The 26,075-nt window shown below is 36.2% G+C and overlaps 1 protein-coding gene across 3 annotated transcripts in view; it reads right to left on the bottom strand.

Moving 5' to 3' along the window:
- Rbbp5 (retinoblastoma binding protein 5) overlaps window positions 1–26,075 on the bottom strand; it is a 372,021-nt gene that overhangs the window by 280,130 nt on the left and 65,816 nt on the right. The gene's annotated exons all lie outside the window — the stretch shown is intronic.

Genomic DNA, 26,075 nt, shown 5'->3' with positions numbered 1-26,075 from the left:
CTTATATCCGACCTTTTATTATTCCTCAAATTAATTTTGACGCAGACGACTATATTGATCTGATTGATTGACAAAACAATAAAATAACTTGTTTTCCATTGCTTCAAAATTTGAAAGTAGAGGATTTGAAAAATATTATTTCCGGTTCTCCCGAAAAAATCATCCACATCGCTACATTTCCGTGTCATACACAATCTGTAGAGAGATTCGTAAAGCTCGTAACTGAAGCATCTTCATCGGTTGTTGAGTCACAAAAATGAGACAGTTTTATCAAGGCAAAAATTTATTCGCGCGAAGATATGCCAAAATTTAAGCCAAGAAAGACTACAAACAATAACCATAATAATTAAAAGGGAGGGTAGCGAGTGGGTAGAGGAAAAAAAATGAGATATTTCAATTGGATATCATTTTTATAACAATAACATGTACTTATTACTTAACTTTTCAATTCAAATCATAAGTTCGTATTTTTTATACTTTCAACTACCGATTGAGGGCAGAAGATGGACAGTTTTTGAAAAATCGCATATAAAGATTGGGTTTGTAATATTAATTGGCAACTTTTGCGCACTATTCCAAAATAGTTTTCGAAACTTCGATTTTTCGATTCACCCTACTAAGTATATCTCCTAATCGACCATAAAAAGCTTTTATTTCATTCTCATCCCATCCGACTTACGAACTTCTTCTTCTGTATGTGCCATCTACTCTAAAAAAGTTGGCAATCATCATCGCAATCCGCACCATCGATAACGCTACCCTGAACAAGTCAACTGATTTACATTAAAACCAGGCTTTCAAGTTTTTACACTCCTCGACTTCTTCGTTGTAGTTACCTTTCATTATTACTTAAAGCAAGTATCGCTCATGATGTTCTAGAAATTGTAACTTTCTGATCTTAATAGTGTTCAAAACTTCCTTCTTCTTTCCTATCCTTCTCATCGATATACGTAACTCGACCTCCCAAGCTTATTTTCAGTATTCTTCTGTAGGTCCCTAGCTCAAAGGACTACTTCTTCTTCTTCAAGTGCTATCTCCGTTTCAAAATTGGGCTATCATCATTGCTATTTGGATCTTAGACATAAGCTACACGGAACAGTTGATTGGAGTTACAACCAAACCACTCTCAACGCATAAGAGACATATTTCTTCTCTTTATATTTTTTTCCTATAACAGCCTCCAATCTGCTTATAATGTCTCTTTAATGTACAAGCTGGAGACATAATGTCCATTGAGAAGTATATACATACACAAAACGTTAAACCATTTTTTTTTAAGTACAAATTTCACTGACGTTATTCTATAACCCGTTCTTATAAGTTCTACTTTGTTCTGTTTTATTTCACTATCATCAATTATACCAACTCCATTTCCAATGTTACTTTTTCCTACATAGCACAATTTGTAATTTGTATCCTTCACCTAGTACTTTCTCCCTTTTCCTTTTTTACTTCGTTTCTTGGATGCAAGAAATTTGAACTCTTTCTTTTCAGGGTATTTAAGCAACTCCATACTCTTACTGTGATGCGATGAGAGTAATTATTGAGATTTTTATACATACTATAAAGATTAATTAATATTAAATATAATCCAATATTATTTAATATTTAACTGGGTCAAGAATGTGTATGTTATGCAACTATCGAATATAATGGTTTAATTGATTTGTAACATGAATTTGAAATGTGAAGTGTCCTGATTGTTGAAGCGTGCTTTGCTGAGTTAGCAATTTGTGTAATTACAAGAATATACTTTTACATTTAATTAAAGAACAATAATAAACTACGACTCGGGAAAGTGAAGATATGTCGTTACTCTCCCGTAGCTACTTAACATTGAAACCAACCTACATACGACAACATTACATGATAATCCCGCCAAACCATGTAAACCTTATATTACCACCCTCTCCTGATTTTTCTAACCTATAATGGTGTTCTCTTTTAAATAGTCTTTCCCCTGATATTCTAATGGAAGCTCAGTTGTAGACAAACCATTTATAATTATTATTAGAGGGAAACTAAAATGTTAGCAAGAGTAACTGAGTTCAACAAAATGGTTAAATGGTAAAGTATTATACAGTACAGTTATTTTAATATAAATATATCCATAACTACAGGAATAATACAATGACATATTGTTCAAATAATTTTCTTTCAATCATCTTTTTTGCAATATAAGTGTAAATGATCCGTTCCCCATTTTTCATCTTTTGTTTGTGTGTGTGAGAAAGAGAGATGGCATTAGACAAAAAATCTTTTTGCCACAGAAAATTTTCATCTTTTATAATAGTAATTATAACATTCCTTTGTTTCTAGCACACTATAGTACAAAACTGATACTAAACCGTCACGACTAAGGAATTCTTAAATATGTACTCAAGAGTATCTAAATAGATAAGTTTTCTTACTTTAATAATAATCCAGGGTAATTCTTTAAGAGTTTCAATTAGATGTTTTAAACAAACTTGACATAATTAATATCTGAAAATTTATGATATGAGGTTTTTGGATATGTTCAATTATTTTAAAATATTTTAGTTTAGAGTGCTCTACCACTACCGGTTATACCAAAAGTAATGTTACGTAAAACATTATGAGTCATATTAAAAAGCATGTAAACATCTTGTTTATTCACTTCTGTTTTAGATTTTACGAGAGCCTTCGATTAGCCGGCAGAAATTTACCTGAAATGATGAGTCATGGGCCACGACTCGAGGGTTTCCAAGCAGTTGAAAAACTAGTTTTAGCTGTTGACCTCCTTCTAGTTTATTCGATGACGTTCCCGTTATTCTTGTCAACACCACCAACAATATTCGAGTCTGCTATAGGGAATTCCGGAACTAACGGAGGTTTATATAAAGGAGAAATTTTACATGGAGAGTTCAGTTAGTCAAGATCTGAAGACCGCGCTCGCGAATTTTAATTGTCACGTTCGCTTTTAAATAAATTATTTTATAGTGATAAATAAATTAATATAAGTTATTGTGCTTTTTAATAAATCAGCCGGAAAAAAGGCTGAGTTGGTCCAACGACTAAAGAACGCTTTGCTAGAAGAGGGACTAGATCCAGAGACTTATATATTTGAAGATGCTGTCCTCTCGTCGATTTCGAAAGTTTCTGGTGACATCGCATCATTAGAGAACAAAGTTTCTGGCGATATTTCGAAAGTTTCTGGTGACATCGCATCATTAGAGAACAAAGTTTCTGGCGATATTTCGAAAGTTTCTGGTGACATCGCATCATTAGAGAACAAAGTTTCTGGCGATATTTCGAAAGTTTCTGGTGATATCGCATCATTAGAGAACAAAGTTTCCGGCGACATCGCTTCTTTGGAAGACAAAGTTTCTAACGAGATTTCTTCGCTGGAAAGCAAAGTCTCTGCTAATATCTCTTTGGAAATCTCTAAAGTAACTTCTGAGATGTCTGCCCTCGACGATAGAATGTCTTCGTTAAAAAACCAAGTTGCTGCCGATATGTCGGCCTTCGAAGAAAAGATTAAAGAGATGGAAAGGAAGATGGAGGAAACAGGGACAGCAGAGAGAGGAAACAATCCAATTACAGTGGAGATAAAAGAAGACGAGACGAAATTTAAGTTGGAGACACGGCCGAAATTTGAAGGAAGTGGAGGTTCTATTCATGTTAAAGTCCCAACTTTCGACGGAAAATCATCATGGAACAACTACATGAAACAGTTCGAATCAGCCGCAAGAGCGAATGGATGGTCTGAAAAAGAAAAGGCTGTAAACCTGACTATCGCTCTTCGAGGAGATGCCTTAGATGTGCTTCAGACCATAGCCGTAGAGGAGACGGATGATTTCGAACAACTGAAGAAGAGGTTAAATATGTGATATGGCCACGAACATTTGGAGCATGTATATCAGTCGCAGCTTAAAAATCGAAAACAAAAGAAAGATGAGGCTCTTCAAGAATATGAGGTAGATATTGCCAGATTAGTACGATATGCTTATCCAACAGCTCCCGAAGACATGATGGAAAAATTGGCCGTTTAAACGTTTATTGATGGTCTTCGTGATCATGAAATGCAGAGAACACTGCGATTAGCTCGTCACAAGACGCTGGTTGATGTCCTATCCGCCGCCCTCGAATACGAGTCAGCTACGCAGGCCTCTGGCGGGTAAAGTAAAGTTAGGACTGTAAAAGAGGAAGGAGATGAAGATAAACTTGACCAGCTCGTTAATATGATGAAAAGCATGACATACAAGAAAACGAAGAACCATCAGATGCTGGAATTGTGGCGAAATAGGACACGTACGAAGCTCCTGTAAGCACCCTAGGTACGACGCAAATCAAGAAACTCACCATCAGGAAAACTAGAACGGGTCAGCCTTAGGGGGCAACTTCGACCCAAAACTTTTCCAAAGACCCTCTCATACTAATAGCTTCTTTGAAATGTCGTGAAGATAGTGTATGTGTAGATGGAGAAATAAATGGTAAAAGACATACGTTGTTGGTGGATACCGGAGCGACCAGAACCATTATACGTCCAACAGTTATAAACAGCCGTAAGAAACTGTTACCAACGAGGTTGCGACTTCGGACCGCTACAGGTGAAAATGCCAACATTCATGGAGAAATCCAGGTACAATTGGGAATTGGAGCCGAAAAGTTCGTCCATACTGTTATAGTAGCTGACATCGAAGAGGATGTTATATTAGGAATGGACGTAATGAATATGCATGGATTCCAATTGGATTTTAAGAATAAGGTAATCAAAGTTGGCAACGAGGAGGTATTTCTTCATCCACATAATGACAACACTGTGCAAGCAGCCATTACAGAAGATACAGTCGTGCCTGCAAGAAGCGAAACGATCATAGTAGCGCGACTACAGGGAATTGTAGACGAAGGGAGACCTGTTATGATGGAGCCTTGGAACCACGACGATGAGGTTGGCCGTGGAATCATAATTGGAAAGGAATTGGTGACTTCGGCTAAAGAAATTCCTGTGAGACTTATCAATGTCAACGACTACCCAGTGACCATAAAGAAAGAGACAAAAGTAGGAACTTGTGTATCTGTGACATCCATAATCCGTCAGGCGACAACATCTGATAATTCCAACGACAAATTCGACCAAATGGTTGCAGTTGCAGGACAGTCTCTAAGTCAGATGGAGAAAAGGAAATTAAGGGAATTTCTTCGGCAGTATCGTGATATTTTCGTACCGAAAGGAGGAAAGACGGGAAGAACTACCGTTGTTAAGCATAAAATTGATACTGGTAATGCTAAGCCAATTCGTCAAACAGCTCGACGATTACCACAGGCGAAGAGAGAGGAAGCTGAAACGATTGTTCAGGAAATGAAGAAAGACGGGGTGATAGAACCTTCTACGAGTCCATGGGTCTCTCCGGTGGTCCTGGTTAAGAAGAAAGACGGAACGATGAGGTTCTGTGTGGATTACCGTTTGCTGAACAACGTTACCAAGAAAGATAGTTATCCTGTGCCTCGGATCGATGACACATTGGACACATTGGCTGGAAGTAAATTGTTTTCTACTTTAGATTTGGAGTCTGGATACTGGCAGGTAGAAATGGACCCAGTCGATAAAGAAAAGACAGCCTTCACCACAGGATCTGGATTGTGGCAATTCAACGTTATGCCATTTGGACTTTGTAATGCTCCTGCGACATTTGAGAGGCTTATGGAAAATGTGTTGAGAGGGTTATCTTGGAAAACATGCCTGGTTTATTTAGATGACATAATCGTCTTGGGGGAGACATTCGAAGATCATTTGAGGAATTTAGAAAACGTTTTTAATCGACTTAAAGCTGCCCAATTGATGCTAAACCCCAAGAAGTGCCAGCTATTTCAAGGTAAAGTCAATTATCTGGGTCATATAGTCAGTAAAGAAGGAGTGGCCGTGGATAAGGGAAAAATCGATTCCATTAAGGAATGGCCAAAACCAACTGACAAACACCAAGTGAGAAGTTTTCTTGGACTATGTACTTACTACCGAAGGTTTATTAAGAAGTTTGCAGATATCGCTAAGCCATTAACGCGACTTACGGAGGAAGCAAGAGATTACCGCTGGGATACGGACTGCCAAAATGCCTTTGAGACGTTGAAAAAGCATTTAATAACAGCACCAATTTTGGGGTATCCACTGCCAGAAGGAGAGTTCATCTTAGATACGGATGCAAGTAATGTGGGAATTGGAGGAGTGCTGTCTCAGATTCAAGGAGGACAGGAACGAGTCCTCGGATATTTTAGTAAAGTTCTTTCAAAACCAGAACGGAATTATTGCGTCACGAAAAGAGAACTTATGGCAGTAGTGAAATCAGTAGAGCACTTCTATCAATACCTCTATGGCAGAAAGTTTCTAATCCGAACCGACCATGCCAGGTGGATCGAACGACTCCAAGAATACGATTTTAAGATTGAGCACCGGGCCGGAGTTAGCCATAGAAACGCTGATTATCTTTCCAGAAGGCCATGCCCAGCAGAGTGTTCCACTGCAACAAAACGGAATCCAAGGAAGCAGCAGTGCTAAGAACGACGATTGTCAACGACGACCTGACGCCTACTAAGATAAAGGGAAGAACAAGAGAGAGATACAGTTATACAGAAAATCCGAAAATGGAAAGAGGAAAACCGTCGACCACCTTGGCAGGAAATATCAAACCTATGCTCAGTAGTTAAGACGTATTGGGCCCAGTGGGACTCATTTATCATCGAAGATGGCTTGCTCGAACGAGTCCTGGAAAATGATGACGGTTCACAGAAGAGAAGACAGTTGGTGATCCCAAAGAGCAGAATAGCCGAAGTACTTCGTCAGTTACACGACAGTCCATCGGGAGGGCATTTTGGTGTAAAGAAAACCTTTCAGCGAATTCGGGAACGGTTTTATTGGATGAACAGTTCCGACGATGTAAAAGACTGGTGTAAGAAATGTACTATTTGTGCCACGAGTAACGGGCCTTACCGAAAAAGGAGAGCTCCTATGAGACAATATAATGTTGGAAGCCCGTTTGAAAGAATAGCTTTGGACATCGCTGGGCCATTTCCAGAAAGTGAAAATGGAGGCAAGTACATGTTGGTAGTAATGGATTACTTTACTAAGTGGGTCGAGATTTACGCACTTCCCGACCAGAAGGCCGCCACCGTTGCAGATAAGTTAATCCAAGAATATATCAGCCGATTTGGAGTGCCTTTGGAGATACATAATGACCAAGGCAGGAACTTCGAAAGCGATCTATTCCAAGGAATATGTGATAGACTAGGCATGAAGAAAACAAGAACTACCGCGTATCATCCGCAATCGGATGGTATGGTAGAACGAATGAATAGGACAGTTGGCAAGTATTTGACAAAGATGGTGTCCGATCATCAGCGAGACTGGGACCAATACCTTCCGTTCTTCACAATGGCCTACAGATCTGCTGTTAACGAATCAACAGGCCAGATACCAGCCAAAGTCCTATTCGGACGCGAAATGCGACTACCTTGTGATCTCGAGTTTGGATGTCGACCTGGAGAAGATGTAGCAGGTGAAGATTATGTGATCGAATTACGAAGAAGAATGGACGATGTACATGAGTTGGTCCGTTCCCACCTTCAGATCGCTAGCGACCGAATGAAGAAACGGTACGATACACAAGCCGAAAAGGGTTGCTTTAAGAAGAACGACAAAGTATGGCTGTATAATCCCAAGAAGCGAAAAGGTTGTTCTCCCAAATTGCAGCAGTTTTGGGAAGGTCCATACCTCATCATGGAGAAGATCAACGATGTCATCTACCGAATAAGCAAGATTCCGATGGGAAAGCCGATGATAGTACACCATAACCGGTTGGCATCTTTCGAAGGTGACCACGACGTAGATGAAGAAGTGGAAGTAAACCAAGTCCACGATGTGTCTGACCTCACGTTTGAGGAATTCATGGGTGCCTATGGAGGTACCGGTAAAGCGAGACATGGTGTTACCACTGAAGAAAAGCAAGATCTACTCGCGCTCCCCGATGACTACTCGCTGGCCCTTACCGTCCCGGCCAGTATCAAAGACGCACCAGGGTTGGCATCCGTCTTTCGAAGGAAGTTTGGTCGAGTTGCAGAACTTCAATGCCAAGTGCCAGCTCCCGGTAAAACCTTGAAACTCCAAGATGCATCACGTTACCTTTTCTACCTGGTGACAAAAGACACTGCCCGTGACCAACCTACCTACCGAGATGTATGGGAAGCCTTACTTCAATTGAGAGAACACGTACTAGAGTCCGCCGTGCAAAAGTTAGCCATGCCAAAGTTGGAGTGCCGCCAATTAGATTGGAGGGTTATCCGAAATATGGTGGAGGAGATCTTCAAAGACACCGAAGTCCAGGTGTTAGTCTGTTGCAATCCGCATAGTTACTGGTGCGGAGAGAAAACCGTCCCTTGTCATTTTATACAACTGGAAGTTGTAAAAGAGGGTCCAGTTGCCGATACCAGCATACCGTTCCAGTTCTAGTCCCGACAAGGTTCCAGGAGGAACCATCTTTTAAGAGGGGGGCAATGTTACGTAAAACATTATGAGTCATATTAAAAAGCATGTAAACATCTTGTTTATTCACTTCTGTTTTAGATTTTACGAGAGCCTTCGATTAGCCGGCAGAAATTTACCTGGAATGATGAGTCATGGGCCACGACTCGAGGGTTTCCAAGCAGTTGAAAAACTAGTTTTAGCTGTTGACCTCCTTCTAGTTTATTCGATGACGTTCCCGTTATTCTTGTCAACACCACCAACAATATTCGAGTCTGCTATAGGGAATTCCGGAACTAACGGAGGTTTATATAAAGAAGAAATTTTACATGGAGAGTTCAGTTAGTCAAGATCTGAAGACCGCGCTCGCGAATTTTAATTGTCACGTTCGCTTTTAAATAAATTATGTATTTTTAGTGATAAATAAATTAATATAAGTTATTGTGCTTTTTAATAAATTAAGATAAGAACCTTTTGATAAAGACATTATAAATTAAAGACATAACAATTAAAGAATTCACAACAAAATATAAATAATTATAAATAAATAAAAGACTTAACAGTAAGCTAAAACTTCTAAATATAATGCCCTGTTTATAAATTTTAAATATAATGCCCTGTTTATTATTACGGATTTCTCTAGAACGGCTCTTGAGAATTCTCTCAATATAAGATTATATTACCTTATACTGAGTCTTTTACGAGATATGACCAATTTTATTTGGAAACAGTTGTAACAAGAATTAGAAATGAAATGTAACCAAAAATATGAATCGGGTTAAATGAATGAATTAAATGTAACCTATGTTACCCTTCACCTATTATGTATAGCCTAAACCTAATTTTGAATATATTGAAATCTCTAATTTTAAACTATAAACCCTAATATGTAAACCTTAAAATCAAATTACAAAAAGATAAAAAAAAAATAAAACCCCTAGCCTAAACGCCTACTAGAAAAGAAGTATTTTTACACTTCGGTATTCAATTAAAAATATATCACAAGTGAAATGAAAAACTAATCTGACGAGTTAGTCCCCAGACATATTTGTATATTTATATAAAAGAGGATAACTCTCTGGTTAGATGTGTACACAAATACCTTCAAAGAGATATGAAGGGGTATTACAGCATCCGCTAATAAAATAGTTATGATTAATTAATTTTATATTTAACGATTATTATTATGAATATCCCAGATTAAGTCATACGGCTCTCACTCCCTCTAAGGGAAAGATTCACTCATCCCAGAGATCAAAAGAATTGAGCTCTCGTGGGACTATTTCCGTGTTATCGAGACCTAGGTGACTTGGTGTGCTGGAGTATCTCGCAAAAATTTTCATACACATCTGGACGTCGAGATTAGTACAGCTTTCTGCATGGTCTAATAGAGATGTTCATTCAGAGCCAGCTTTTTTATGTTTTCTATGAGGTTCTTCGGAATGAATCCAGCAGTAGAGAGAATAATAGGTATTGTATGGGTACTTTCCATTCTCCATTGTCTTCGTATTTAAATTTCCAGATCTCTGTACTTAGCGATCTTTTCATTGTGTATAACACGAAGATTATTATTGTTAGGTTAGGTCACATCGATTAGTGTTGTTTATCTCTTCTTAAGTTTATTAACTAATACGAGATCTAGTCTGGTATGTGCCACTGTTTGGTCTGTAAGCACAGTGCGGTCCCAGTATAGCTTGTAGTTGTCATTCTCAAGCATACTCGCAGGAGAGTATTGATAATAAGGGGGATAATTTGTTTGTAGAAGTCCCAGTTTGATAGCTATCCCTTGATGAAGGATCTTTCCTACTGAGTCATGCCGTTCCTTATATTCAGTTGCAGCAAATGCCTGACAGCTCCCGGTAAGATGTTGGATGGTTTCTTGGCTTGACATCCATGTCGGCATTTGTCATTTTGGACCTGAGGGTCTTTGACGATATATTTCACGTAATTTTTGGTTGGTATAACCTGATTCTGAATGGCGAATAATGAACCTTTTGCTTTATGAATGTCGTTCTTTCTCCTGTACTACGAGGATGATGTTTTTGAGCCTTTGTGAAGTATGTTTGTACTTTTCGCTGAAGATTTTCTATATCCGTTTTAGTCCATTTAACAATACCAAATGAATAGTTAAGCGCGGAACATGCATAGTTGTTTAGTGCCATAAACAAATTTTTACTCTTAAGAACTTAGCGGAGCAGCTGTTTTGCCCTTCGGATGAACTCTGAAGTTAATTCGATTTTCTTTTGTTAGTGAACACTCCAAAATTTCTTAAGCCAGAAGTTTTGAACTCGGTCTGGTCCAGGAGATTTCCAGTTATGAAGCTCTTTGATGATATTTGAGACTTCTTCAGTGGTGTAAGGTTCGTAGAGAGTAGTACTGCAGTGTTCACAGTTGTGCATCGTATCTTCTATTCATGAAGCATTGGTGTTAAGAACAATTGGTATGGAAAGTTGATTTCACCAAAAGTCATAAATTTCTTCCTCGCTTAGGTACGATTTATTGGCACTTTCTACAACCTCTTTATTCGACCTGAGTAGAGCTTTTGCTATACTGTATCCAAATACTGTGTTGTTTTCTGGATAATGTTGCTTAGCAATTATTATGGTGCCTAGCATTATTTCTTCACCTCTTCTGATTATTTTTCTACTTGTTGTTCCTCGAATATATTCCGTGATTTGACCAATATCCCTACGCAATGATTCAATTTTTCTTAGCAGCCGTTTTTCCCAAGGTGCAACTCTGTTTTCTCTTCTGATATTAGTACTCCGTCGTGTTCTGATTTTAATGCCCATACCATTAGCAATTGCTGTTGCTGAACAGTAGATCAGCATATGTAAATATTCTAATTTGTGAGCTTGTACGACATAATTGGATGTTCACAAGTTGTGTTCACAATTTGTAAGAGCGCACCAAGTTTCTTGGAATAGTTTATTTTTGGTAGCGATGGTCTGCTAAGTGGGTTTGTTCCATTAAACTCTTGTACTACACTACACGTGCCATTTCGCTTACCAGACTAACTCTTTGTTGGCCCTATTTTGAAATGTAAGGTAAATAAATTATGCTAGAGAAAACGAAAGGAAATGGTTACATATATATACCAAGGAAACACTTAATTATTTCAACATTAAAAAAAAAGTGGCATTATTATACAATAAAAAAAAACATTAAAAAAGGGTAGGCTATGATTTCCATTATTTAATATGTTTTCATGATATTAAATCTGAAGAGTAACCAATAGCATGAAAGGAATATTGGGGATATCATTAAAAACTTTGACTAGGTATTTGGTATTAATTTAAATAGGTAAATTACAAAATAAATTACCAAATGTAATACTAAACAAATAAAGTTTTACAAAACTGTTCAAAATTAGTACCATCATACCTGCATCATATCTATTTTTGTCGTAATAAGTTCAAAAAATACTTGAAATGTAAAGATGTTAAGCAATACACCCAAAATTATGAGGAGGTTATCCATTTTTTCATTTGGAGGTTATCATCCAACTTTCTTGTGTGTTGTGCATTTTTAGAAGTAATGGCCGGGCCATCAAAACGGGTGCGTTTCGGCGATGACAATTATGAGAAAATTTTTAAAGTGGTACAATGAGGGATGTGATAGTGACAGTGATGAAGAGGATATTTCGGAAGACCATAACATTGAATCTGAACACGATACATGTTCGGAATTTTCGGGATCTAACGAGCCTGCAGATTGTGATGAATTAGCAGTTAGTGATGGTAAAAAAAAGTATGTTTATGGTAAAAGTCGACACAAGTTGTGTACGTCAGAAGTTATCCCTTCATCTAAAACACTTAAACATTATATTGTCATAAAAGTACCCATTCTAAAACAAATGCAAAAATGCTGGGCGAGGTTACAATACCCTTTTCTGTTTGGAATATGTTGTTCAGTAATAACAATCTAGAACATATTGAACAGAATACAAACATAAAATTACGAGTAATGCGTGAGAACTATCCATGCTCTTAGATAAATGGATGTTATTGAGTTAAGAACATTTTTGGGACTTCTTGTTTACACTGCCATTTTTAATTCCAGTCACGAAAATATAGACCGTTTATTTGCAACAGATGGAACTGGAAAAGAAATCTTCAAAGCAGTCACGAGCAAAAAAAATATGCTGTTCTTTTACTTGCTATCCGATTCGACAATCCTGAAGACAGGGAGGAACGCAAAAAAGATAATCCAACTACAGCTATTTATATAAGGTTCAAATGTTTTGGCAAAGATTTGGGTTCTAGCGAAAATGTAACGTTGTCAGCGTGTTTGATTTAACTTAAAGTTATCTACAATGTTGTAGATTATATCTTTCTCTAACGGTAGATACTGTCTCACAGTTTCATAAGCGCACCGACAGGGGTTTCATAAAACCCAGAACAGAATTGTTTGTAAAGTTATTAGTGGAAGAAGCTTTTACGTTTACTTTTTATGAATTGTGAGTAATTTAGTTTAATTCAATGCAATATTTTGAAAAAAGTTTCAGAAGCTAGTGTGTACAGAGTAATTAAAACAGACGATGAAACAAACGATAATAATACTTTGAAGATTGAGACAAGAGGGAGAAAACAAATAAAATTGGATGATACGACCAAACAGGCCATTTGTCGCGCAGTACATGAATTTTATATCAAAAACGAATTGCCAACTATAAAAAATTGCTTTTTCTCTTCAATCTAATAAAAATATTCCAAAAATATCGAAACGTGTTTTGTTACGTACTTTACGTGAAATGAACTTTAGGTATTTAAAGAGAAAGAGTACCCTTATTGAAAAAGAAGAAATCATTTTATGACACAAAAAGTATCTGAAACAAATAGCAGAATTTCGAAGAGACGAAAAAAAAAATAAATATATTATACAGATGAAACATGGTTAAATGAAGGACATAATGTGACAAAAATTTGTCAGGATTTAAACGTGAAAAACACACGACAAGCTTTCCTAGATGGTTTGTCGACAGGTTTAAAAGCCCCACCTGGAAAGGGAAAATGACTTATTATTAGCCAGATTGGTAGCGACTCAGGATTTGTTGAAGGAGGTTTAAATGCATTTGTTTCTAAAATACTGGAGATTACCATGAGGAAATGGACACAGATCATAATGAAAAATGGTTTTCCGATATTCTGTTAAAAATGGAACCAGGGTCTGTTATTGTTATGGATAACGCTCCATATCACTGCCGGCGTCCAGAAAAGTTACCGACTACTAAATGGAGATAAGCCGAGATTGCAGATTGCTGGCTTACTAAAAAAAATATTAAATTCAATGAGTCAATTTTGAAAATCGAGTTACTAACTTAGCACGGCGGTATAAAGATAAATATATTAAATATGTTGAAGATGAAATGGCGCGAGAACGAGGCGCAATTGTAGTGCGATTGCCCCTCTACCATTGTGAGCTAAACCCAATAGAACTTATATGGGTTCAAATAAAAAATGAAGTAGCAAGGAACAATGTTGCTTTCAAATTAAATGATGTAAAAAAATCTGCTATAATAGTGCCGTTAGAAACGTGACCTCACACTCGTGGATAAAACTTATTGAGCATGTAGTGAAAGAAGAGCAGAATTTGTGGAACCTTGATAACTTCATTGAAATTACCATGGAACCAGTTGTTGTGAATCTAGATGAAGATACTACTGATGAATCTGAAGATGACATAGATGACTCAAAGCAGATTATATATAATATAAGTTTTAATTTTAAAATTTTATTTTTTTTTGATTTGAACATATTTTTTTATAATTTATGGAAATACATATTCAGTTAAAGTAAACCATTTATTACTAAGATCTATCCAACGAAAAGCGATAGTGCCAGTAAACAATGAAATATACCCGTATAGGGTTACAAGTATTTTACTTGGCTGCCGTTTAGTGCTTTCTCCGACTTCTTCAGATCTGTATTACAAAAATTAAGTGTTTGATTTATGAATATATACTTTTAAAATAATAAGTCGTTTTTGATTTAATGCACTTACTGTTCACGCCATCATATGTGTTAACCCTCCGTTCATCGGGTGACCAATCTGAAACACTTTCGGCCGGGTGTGGTCTGTGAGGACCGCGTAATGAAATACCGCCTCCCGAGCAACAGCATACATTTTATTGCTAATTTCGCATCAACGTGTTTTAAACAAATCATTTACTATATAATGTTTATTACAGAAACAATTCCAAAATTTTTTTAAGTTGTATTAGGTAAATTTTAAAAAAACGCATGGTACAATGAATACACAAGGTATGATATTGCGCATGCCATTTGACAGCTGGCCCAGGAGTGTGACGTAGTTAAGATCGCCTGAACCACCTCGAACCCATTATTACAGCTTAACGTACACATTAATTTTGAAATTATGGTTAAAAAGTGATCTAATTTTTTTTAAATGTTTTGTTTTGGTTATAATTGAATAAAAAATATATTTTCAGTAGCGTAAAACCTTTACTTCTCCTAGAGATTCAGGCGAAATATTTATTTTTGTTTTCATACCTATACTAATAATATAAGTACTCTTTTTGTATGCAAATCCCTTGAAATTAAAAAATTTTCTGCAGAGGAAATACTGTGAATAGGTAAATAGTAGTAGATTTGCTTATTCTGATTCACTGTCACTCACTTCCAAGCAGTTTTACTGAAATAAAAACAAAATAGAGTACAATAGAGAAAAATCTGTTTTACAATTCAACATGGTATTTTAGATGAGTTATAATGAAATTTAGTAAAATAAAAAATATACACATTACTATAACTTACCGATTATTATATGCAAAATTTACTTATCAAACAATATAATAATATGAAAATAAGACACAAATTAGTTCAAACGCAAAACACAATAAATATCGACTTCAGACGACTTTACACCGGCAAGACAGAAAGCTTGTATAAAAACAAAAGTTCAACAATAATATCGGTTATCAATGGTGACTATTGCAAATTGCAAGTTATGAGATAATAAATATATTTTAAAGTAATTCAATACTGACTGAGTCATCTATTTTATAATAGAAAAATAATTTAGATATATGCTTACATATGTGTCTTTATACAAATGGTGTTTAGTTACTATTTATTTATACTGTATAGTATTTTTTTGTAAAACTGAAAGTTTTTATTTGCCATTGTATATCTGGTTTTGTACCTTTTTCAAAGTACGCTGTGCAATTGCTTGTTGCAATAGTGACAATGAAGATAAAATCTTTAGGTTAGGCTACTAGGCTACTAGGTTAGCACCTAGTCTTTATTCAACATTCTAAATTCTAAATCAACATCGGCTACCCTTTTAACCAACCAAAAGAAACGCGTACAAGGAGGTGAACACAGAGAGTCCAAAAAGTATGTTGAGCAGCTTCTTACTACTTCTAGGCCAACGACGTAAGTCTAAATCTTTATTTTTATTAATTATTAGTCATGAAACCTTAAATGGTTTTTTCATATCGATTTGTTAAGTAAGAAACTAGCCTCAGCCTGCTATGCAATTTGCAATAAGAACTGTTTCGGAGGAAATCAATTTAGCACCTTCCAAAATAACATATTTTTCTTTGTTAAATCATGTTATCATTATTATAAACAATAACAAGATAATTTTATGTGTGAATATTACAAAAGATGTCATTTTAAATGTTGTGCAATATTGTGTGCCCTCACTACACTCATATTCGATGGCCAGCTAGCTCATTCGATATAAATAAAGTTGACTTTGTCATTATTTATTTTGATTTTGTGTTTAGTTCAGTAGGTATATATACGTACAAATTTTGTGTACCTCCATTACCACTTTTCTGTATCTTTTTAAACATCTGAAATATCGAACTCTGGAGTATAAGTTAATTAACCTGTACCTACGTGTAATAAAAGATAATTAAAACTTGTCTTATAAAGGATATCTATGTTTTATAAAGGATAAATATTATAACATAATTTTATCATCTCTTTATAATTACTATAATTAAATTAGCCAACTTATATAAAAAAAAACTTAAAATTAAAAGTCTTTCCTATACAACTACATTCAAATGTTGCGGGAATAAGCGTTCTTGACTACGTCATGCGCGAAAGCAAACCGATTTTGGAACATTATGTATCATACCTTGTGTATTCATTGTACCATGATTGCAACGCATATTTTTTCAAATTTGTGAACAGCGACTAAATAATGAAAAAAACAAAAAAAAACATTTAAAACTTTAATTAGAAACAAACTACTACAAAAACATATATAAACTAAAAAATTAAATTGTGGACACAAACTATAGTGGTCAAACTTTGGTGGTCAAATTTTCTAAGCAATCTTTGCAGCATGCCATTATGTGGTCCATACATAGCCAGGATTTGCAAATTTTGCCAAAAAAAGCGAGTTTTGCTTCTTTTGCAATATTTACAATTTCCTCTCTTACCTGGCTGGGGCTCTGGTACAACGTCGACCTCAATGCCTGATAGTCTAAAGGCCGAAGCACGTAGAGCTTTTGTCAAATGCGTGTCAACTGCTCTCCTGTACCAATTCCGTACCTAGGTTTTTTTGGAATAATCTTCGCGTTTTGGAAAATTCTCCATCTGGGTTGTTGCCTTTGTAAATTACAAATGCATTAATTGCTGCGAGATTAAGGAGATTATAAACTACTACCATTGGCCAACGTTTCGTATTTCTGGAAACATTATATGATGTGATCATTCTGTCTACAGCATCTACTCCACTCTTTGTGGAATTATAAACAGTAATTATTTCTGGTTTGTTCTGATCACCAGTATCTTCTTTGTGAGATTTCGAGATTTCAATCGTAAACCACTTCAAACAAGTTTTAATCCATAACTGACGCACAGACCACAGACAAAAAATTTTTATCGGTGAACTGACGTATTTTCTCGGAACAACCGAATAATCCAATTCACAAAAATGCACAGGGTTGCCAAGTGAAACAAAGTGAACTATGTGAAGATAAGAAGAGTCACTAAAAGAATCTCCAAGCGACAACACGAGGACGAGAAACGAGGCCGGCGGATAGCGAGCGGACATAATACTTATTAGCGGTCATATATTCATGTATTGTGTTAATTCAAATAAAGTCTTTTTTCACACGGAGTTTGACTATTTAACAGCGGCACATTCAAAGTGCAAATCAAGTTACTCTCACTTACAAAGTCGGCAATAAGTGTTTTTCTCATCCCATATGTCATAAATTTGGGAACAGATATTCATTATACAATTTTTTGTTTGTATTTTTAAAGCAAATGTATAAACACGCAATAAGTTTGATTAAACGCGCCGATATGTGCAATCACCACGAAAGCTATTTATCGACATATCGAGTGATAAACAATATGCAGCGTGGGCGTCATTAGTCATAAGATTTGCTTCAACATGCGATTAGATTAGGGGATTCCCAACACATTGTTTTTATAAGGGACTAGGACTACATGATTTTACTTAATTTTTTAAGTTGATTTTATGAATTAGAATTATCTTTTTTTGTGTCTGAGGTGAATGCAGAGTATATATAAAGCCAACTCTGGTTATCTGTACGTCAAATGTAAAGTACATTTGCATGCTGGCTGTTTTGGTGAATTTCATAAAAAATAATTTAGGTGTATCATAATTAGGTGTCAGTTTTTAGAAACCAAAGTTTTCTTTATTACAAACCATAACATAATCATATTTATTTTATTTAAAATAAACTAAATACGTTGGACAGCAAAAATTTAAAATTTTAACGAATAAATACTTATTTACCGCCAAAGTTTCGTAAACCTCCTCGGGCCCAAACATGAATTGTAGTGATTTTTTTGTTGCCAATCAAAAGAATGTTACAATTTTGGATTACTAATCATTTAAAAACCCTCTTGGTTTTTAAAAAAATCGTAGTATCACTAGTGATACTTTGGGTCTGGGACACTTATCATTTTTATTGATGAAACTTGGTAAAACAATTTCTATTGACACTACAACATAAAAAACCTTGCACCGGGCACATTTTGTGGCATCGAGGATACTGCATTTTGATCTTGATTTTTGGCTTTCATTAACGAATTCTGGGAAGTGTTTAACTTCCTTTGACCGTAAGCGTTTATCAGGGATTGGTGCCGTCTTTCTTCTTTTTCTGGTTATATTTTCATTTTCTTCGTCACTTTCGTCGGATGTGGGTTCACTTCTGTTCTTGGAGTTCAAGAGCGACCTAGCAAGCGAAAACTTAAAGGACAGGTAATCTTGAATATGTTTTTTGGGAGTTTCTGCAGCTAAACAATCTTTCTTGTATTGTAGCCAACTAGCTGCAGCACAAAAATCAATAAAGGCGTAAATACATCGTATTGTCCATTTATTTGTTCTACTGCTCATAGGGTACTTTGACATAATCCTATCCAGTAAATCTACTCCACCCATGCTTTCATTGTAGTGCTTAATCACTGCTGGACGATTTATTTCTATGTATTTTTTATCTTTTACTGACCAGAGCCTACTCAATCCCAAGGGTTCAGCTCCAAATGCTGATGAAGCCATATAGATTGGTTTGGAATCAAACCATTTTGTAACAGCTATTTTGTTGTCTTTGTTAACTAGCATATCGTGGGAGCCTCTTCCTGATTTTCTTAAATCTTTATGTCTTAAATGTCACATCAGTTTTTGGTATTCTATTTTTCATTAGTGTTCCTGTTACAGAAAGCTTCCGTGAATGTAATGCATCAATCAATATTTTTGACGTACAATATCTGTCAACAAAAGTAGATACTCCTACTGGCAGAGTTTTAAAACAACCCTTCCTCCGATAGCCAGCCGTTATGGTGTAAGTACCAAGCTGGATTCAATAAATCTGCCTTTACCTTCATACATGTGAAAATTAAGTGGAATCCCCCCCCCTGGAGTCGTCATGACAAAATTCTTCAATCCCACAGAGGCAGGTTTTCCTTGCACAAACTGTCTCATTAATACTTTTCCATGAAAGGGAATCATTTGCTCATCGATTCACACTTTTTCAGATCTTTCATTATTCATACAAACCCTTTGAACTTGATCCAACAATGGGCTTACTTTCCAGAATCCATCATTTTCTTTAGTCTCCTTGGATACAGAATCATCGTCAAAAATTTTGAGTCGTGTTCGAATGGCAAAAAAAAAAACGATTTCTTGACATGTCTGAAACTATTGGTACCTTGGTATCCATTTGCCAAAACATTCGGATTCGTGGTAAATTATAAATACCAATATGCAAGCAGCATGCAATAAACGTTTTTAATTCTTCTGCAGAAGTCTCCAAAGATTTTCCAGTTTTTTTACTGCCTTCATATTTGTGTACAACGCCATGGATTCAAAAAAATTGTTGTCGATGTATTTATTGAAGTAGTCAATAGGTCTTGGAATATTTTCGGGATTCAAGGGATCTTGCACAGAGCGTTGACATTGGGCAAATTGTGGTGTAAAATGTGTTCTCTTCCATTCTTTTCTGTCTTTTTTAGGAATAGAATTTGCCGTGTTACTCTCCTTTAAAAACCGGGTTGACAAGAGCATGTCATCATCCGAATCGTCGTCTGATATGTCATTGATTTAAGCGGGATTGTCACTCCTTTCTTCCTTACTTTCAATAATTATTTCATTCTCAACCAGATTTCTAGGTTCATCCCATTCATCCTCATCATCATCACTGCCAGGAAAAAGGGAAAGATCCAAATCAGAGTCATCTAAATTCACATTATCTGCGATTTCCTGAAGTTCAGTCGCAGTCAGCGGCCCTAAAAATAAAAAAAATATTTTAAAATACACTACCGTTGAGGACCCAAGGTATCATTAATGATACCTTGTGTTTAGGGCCAAAGAACTATCATCAATTGATCAAAATTTCAATTTAGTGCCTTTTTTAACACTAAAATGCACTGATCATACACAGAAACACGCTAAATATTATGTACTTACTTTTATTATTGATGATTTTTTTAGCGTCTACCATGACGTATTTACTTACAACAACAGTCTGACTAACTCATTTCAATCGAGAAGTATGCCTCGGCGTAATTTTCTACGCATAGTAGATGCTTAACACGGACAGAATAACTGCGTTTGCCGTCGAATGCGAAAAATAATTTGTTCGGCGTTATCTAACTGCCCAGCGAACTACCTGGGTCCATTAATCCCAAGTACCTGCTGCCCCATCGCCGAGAAAGTTGGGGATTAAGTATTAATGACCGGAAATTCCAAATTTGATTATAGTTGAAAGTAAGAATATAAATATTTTCAGTTATTCACTTCAGTTGCAAGTATTACGGTATAGTTTTGTCCATTAGTGTTTAACTTTTAAATGGCGACTCTAACGACTATGTTTAGTCAAAGGGGAGAACTTTTATTAATGATTAATGAATATAAATATTCAACGGCGCATGTCTTCAAAGATGGAAAAGTTAGATGGCGATGCATCAAAAAATGGTGTCAACAAATAGTGTACACAAAGGAAGGTGATGAAAATTACGTTATTCTTGAAAAAGCATGGGTGGAGCATAATCATGCTCTAGATACCCACGTTTGTAGATTCTTTGTATGTAGATGGAACTTTTCAATACTGTTCTAAATATTTTTGTCAGATGTTTACTATACATGACTACAAAAATGGTTTTTTTCCTCTAGTATTTTGTTTGTTAACAAATAAATCACAGCAATCGTATAAAAGTACTTTTGATACGTTAATAATAATATGAAAAGATTTGAATTTAAATTTCAAACCGAAGCGAATAATTTCTGATTTTGAAATAGCAATTTAAAATGCAGCCAAGTTAGTGTGGTCCGACATTATTTTTTATTGAAAATTTATTTCCTTTAACACTAAGTTGGTACCAAAAAATTCAAAATTTAGGTTTGTCCTCGGAATATAAAAATCAAACTGTTATTTTAAAATATTTAAAATTGTTTTTCGACATTCCTTATTTAGATCCAAATGATGTTGGTGACTTTTTTCTGATGAACTTTTTAATATTATGCCAGAAGATGCCAGAGTTTTGCAATTTTGTGGTTACCCAGTTGATAATAAAATTATTTAACGGAAGATTCAACATTTCCACCTTACATGTGAGCTTCAAATTCATCATCTCTTATATTTACTACAAACGCATGTTAATCATTTCACTCGAAATTTAACAAATGTTTCTATAAATCACATCCTGACATTTAAATTTACATTTTGTGATACCCAGTTGATAATTATTTAACGGAAGATTCAACATTTCCACCTTACATGTGGGCTTCAAATTCATCATCTCTTATATTTACTAAAAACGCATGTGAATCATTTCACTCGAAATTTAACGAATGTTTCTATAAATCACATCCTGACATTTAAATTTACATTTTGTGATACCCAGTTGATAATTATTTAACGGAAGATTCAACATTTCCACCTTACATGTGGGCTTCAAATTCATCATCTCTTATATTTACTACAAACGCATGTGAATCATTTCACACGAAATTTAACGAATGTATTTATAAATCACATCCTGACATTTAAATTTACAGACATTTTGTTAAATTTTCAAGCAGAAGTATATGTTAAAATTAGAACTGCACATAGATTCGAAAAAAAAACTTGATAAAACGGCAAAAAGAAAAGTTGGTTTTATTGAAAATATGCTAAATGAATATTACAGTGATCAAAACATTACTAAATTAGACTTCATTAAGTCAGTTTGCAATTATTATGCAGCTAACTTTTAAAATCTAAAATATAGTGTTCATTCTTACTTTTTTTTAATCACTAATCAGACATTAGAATTAAGCATTGTTATTGAACTGTAGGTTTTGTTATTGTATATAAGTTAATGTAGATTTATAAATAAACTTCCATAAAAATCTAGGTAGCGTGGGGAAGTTCGTAGTCGCCCAATTTGTTGAACCGTAGTATCATATATGATACCTGGGGTCCGAGAAGGTTAACGAAACATTATATTTAAGTATGTTGCTATTGCTATAATAATTATTTTTATGTAAGATAATATTCTTGGACCTATTTTGATAAAATAAACTTTATTTTCATAATTTCCAATTATTTCAATGGTTGGCCATTAATGGGTTAAGTAATTTAGTTTTACCTGTGATAAAAGTTACTAGACGACCCTTTTTCTAATCCCATGTCATTAAATCTCATTTGACAATAGGGATTAAATTTAATCCTTGAATCAGTAATCAGTAAGTTTGTTAATTTAAACGGATAAAGGGTTTTTCCCAAAAAATATCTTTAACAATAATTAGTTTTCTTCATCTAAGGCTAAGGCGTCTATAAAATAAGAAAATAATTTTTATGACAATCAATTCGTTCTAAAATCCTGATTATTTTTTAATAATAACCGCACGCCTATGACCCATCGATTTCCTTTCCCCTCAAAACCGCAAAGGTCTACATTAAAAATATGAATCACTGTCTACAATAGTGATACTGTGGTGTACTAACATGTGTATTTTCATTAGACTAAAAATTGTGCCAATTAAATAATCCATTTTTGCTAAAGTTTGCTTTATCAGTCCATATAATTCAAATTCTTCATGTCCGTCTTTGCAACAATTCAACTTGTCTTGGGTGAAATGACTTTAATCTTTTCTATCGGCCTCCCGTTGTCCAACTCTTCTTCTGCTTCGGTCTTTCCACTTTCTTTTCTTCCAGGTTCAGTACATTAGGAAGTAAAGAAAATAGCTGTAGTGGGGTAAAGACTGCTGCACTGGACCAATCAATACGACCCAACTCCTGGAAATAAATGAAGAAAGACAAGAAAAAAAAAAGAAAAGTTACGGAAGAAGAGAAAGCGATAAAGAAGGATGGCGACCAAGAGAGAGGCCGGAGAAGAGAGTAGAAAGATCAGGGGTGAGAGAAGACAGACCACAGAAGCCAAACAAAGGCAAGAAAGAAATGAAAGAGAGGAAAAAGGAAAAGAACAGAGGCAGAAAGATGAAAAAAAGAAGATAGAAGATCAAGGAACAGAAAACATAAGATTAGAAGTAGAAGAAGGGGAAGCGAGTAACCCAGGTACCGAAAGCTCTGATAATGAGTGGCAAACACAGAAGCCAAAGATCAGAAACAAGAAAAAGGACAGGTTAATTTCGGATACGTCAAGCCCAGAACGAGAGGCGCAATCCATCGACAATAAATCAAAGTTAGAATGCCTGCATGAAAGCATTACGGCATTGGGAAAATTCATGAGAGCGGTGCCGAATACACAACTGGGAATTAAGAAGGAAGTAGAAAATCCTAGGAACCGGATGTTTGACTACCTTGGTGAGACAAAAGCAAATAGGAAGGAAGAGATTTTGAGGAATCCCGTGTGCACAACATCCAGAAACACACAAACCAATATAAAACCGGCCCCAAAATGTAGAGAGACGGGGGTACAAGTAGAAATGGAGAGCCCAGAAGGAATCAACAGTCGAAATAATTAACGAAACAATAGTAAGCGGGGATAATATGGAAGTGCTCAACGAGGACTGGCTGGATGAGATCTCCACCGAAACAGCAGGGGACGTGGTAGCCTGCTTTACAAAAAACGAAGAGGATAGGGCAATGGACAAATTAGGGACTATATTCCCAGATTTGCCAACTGCTCCAGTGGAAGCGGATGAGGAAGGTGGTTTGGGGACCAAACGGTAAGAGTGACAATTTTTGCCCATAAGAATGAGGAATGGATAAATAAAGAGGAGAAGAATTTCAACGCAAAAGCGGCGGAGTAGGTGTCCCCCATCACCGATACTCGCGGTAGAATATTATCTGATTGAGTGGGAACTTAAGATTTGGTGGGTCTAAACACCAGTCTGGAATCCACATTCGTGAGAAGTACGGGTACGTACACCGATGTTACCATGGCTATACGGGGAGTAGCAGCAAAAACAAAAGATTGGTCGGTCTTGCCAGACTATACCGGAACGAAACATCGGTTTCTTGATAACCGGAGCAGGAACTAATAACAAGGTTCATGCGTCCGGGATGTCCGGAGTCGGATGCGACGATGGGGACAACTGGAAAACATGAAAAACTCATTAAATTGAGAGTAGGTATGATACAGGGTCAAACGCCAACGGTGAAAAATCTGGGAAGAGTCATGAAACAAGCTATGTAAAGCAGTAGAAAAGGTCGTCGAGGGGTGAGCAGGATGCCATACTGGTGGAGTGCGAACATCGAAGAGCTCAGAGATTAATGCATAGCCATGAAGAGAAGGATAACGAGGGCAAAGGACAGAGCAGGAAAAACTCTGTTGTCGTCGAGTATATCCAGGAAGTCGAAATAATATACCGCGCACGAAAGGGGGAACTCTACAAAAAAATTCGTACAGAAGAAAGAAAGAACTGGAAAGAATTGTGACAAGCTGGATGGGGATATCTTTGGTAAGGGATATACGCAATGCAATGAAAAAGTTGAAAAAAAAAAAAATGAGCGAGCCGTACATTAGATGCACTTAAGACACGAAGGTCCCCCGGACTAGACCATATACCGCCCGAAGCGGTAAAGGGTATAGGACGCGCGGAACCTGGGTGGCTTTTGGAGCACATGAATGCATTTCTTGAAACACAGATATTTCCTGAGGCTTGGAGGATATCAACGTTGTTATGCTTCCCAAAACTAGGGAGAAATATGGCTATATATATATATATATATATATATATATATATATATATATATATATATATATATATATATATATATATATATATATATATATATGCCTCCTCCCATGTTTGTACGAGGGAATGCTGCGAGGACGGATCGACGACACGATTAAGAGATCAGGAGGCCTATCCCCGAGACAATTAGGATTCTGCAAAGGGAAGAGCATAATTGACGCAATTTTGATGTTATCGAGGCATTGCACAACATTGGAGACGAACAGCGCTGGGCGGCTCCGCTGCTCTTCAATGTTAGAAATGCGTTTAACATTCTGCAGTGGAAAGAGGTGATTCGGGCAGTGGAGGAGAGAAAATGTCCTAACTATCTAATGTGAAGGCGGAATATCTTTCCGAAAGAAAGATCATGATTGAGAAGGGCACGCTCGTTGACGTAACGGCTAGAGTCCCACAGAGATCGGTCTTGGTCCCGACGCTATAAAATCTGGTATATGACAGGGTCATGAACTGCGAATATGGAGAAGGTATAAACCCCTTCACTTTTGCGGATTGAACTCAAATCAGAAAGGAGAAAGGGGTTTAACACAGTGATTTAACACAGTTTATCATCCTTTACGCAACACTAGTCTGGAATGGGCGGTAGAGATACCGACCGACAAGGGGCTTATGATACGAGTAGACAGAATGAGTCTATTGCGAGTAGCGTGCGCCTACAGGACTGTATCTGTGGCGGCCTTGTCGACTATCGCGGGTTGTGTTCCTTTGCGCCTGTTAGCAGTAGAAAGGAGACATCTCTATGAGAGAAGAGAGCATTTGACAGCCATAAAAAATAAAGGAAAGATGGCAAGAAGAGCGAAACAACGCGGAAGATGCTGTCCAGTGGACTAAATGGACATAGATTCAGAAAGACAGATATAGATAAATGCCATGTGGCATGATAAATGAATGATAAATGCAAATGTGGTTATGGAGTTGATGGCAAAATTGTTAAATCACGGACGAA

Source organism: Diabrotica undecimpunctata, chromosome 6 (genome assembly GCF_040954645.1).
Source record: "Diabrotica undecimpunctata isolate CICGRU chromosome 6, icDiaUnde3, whole genome shotgun sequence".
Taxonomy (NCBI): domain Eukaryota; kingdom Metazoa; phylum Arthropoda; class Insecta; order Coleoptera; family Chrysomelidae; genus Diabrotica; species Diabrotica undecimpunctata.
Note: the sequence above shows the minus strand (reverse complement) of the source record. Positions and strands in the feature narration are given on the sequence as shown.